Source organism: Mirounga leonina, unplaced genomic scaffold (genome assembly GCF_011800145.1).
Source record: "Mirounga leonina isolate KUSES-001 unplaced genomic scaffold, KU_Mleo_1.0 Mir_114, whole genome shotgun sequence".
Classification (NCBI taxonomy): Eukaryota; Metazoa; Chordata; class Mammalia; order Carnivora; family Phocidae; genus Mirounga; species Mirounga leonina.
The window spans coordinates 22,795,137-22,795,369 of record NW_023270265.1 but is presented as its reverse complement, the minus strand read 5'-3'; positions in this window follow the sequence as shown (position 1 = coordinate 22,795,369).

Below are 233 nucleotides of genomic sequence, written 5' to 3'. Positions count from 1 at the left end.
TCATGCTCTCTGTCTCTCATTCTCTCTGTCTCAAATAAATAAATAAAATCTTTAAAAAAAAAAAAAAAACTTTAAGGCAAAAGGTATGTATCACAACATTAAATATATTTTTACTGGTATGGCTATTCTGAAATGTATTTTTATAATGCTGCAAACATTGCCAAGATTGCTGCTTCTCTCTCCTCTATTCATGGAAGGCAAGGAATTATAATAAATCTACCCATAAAAGCAGA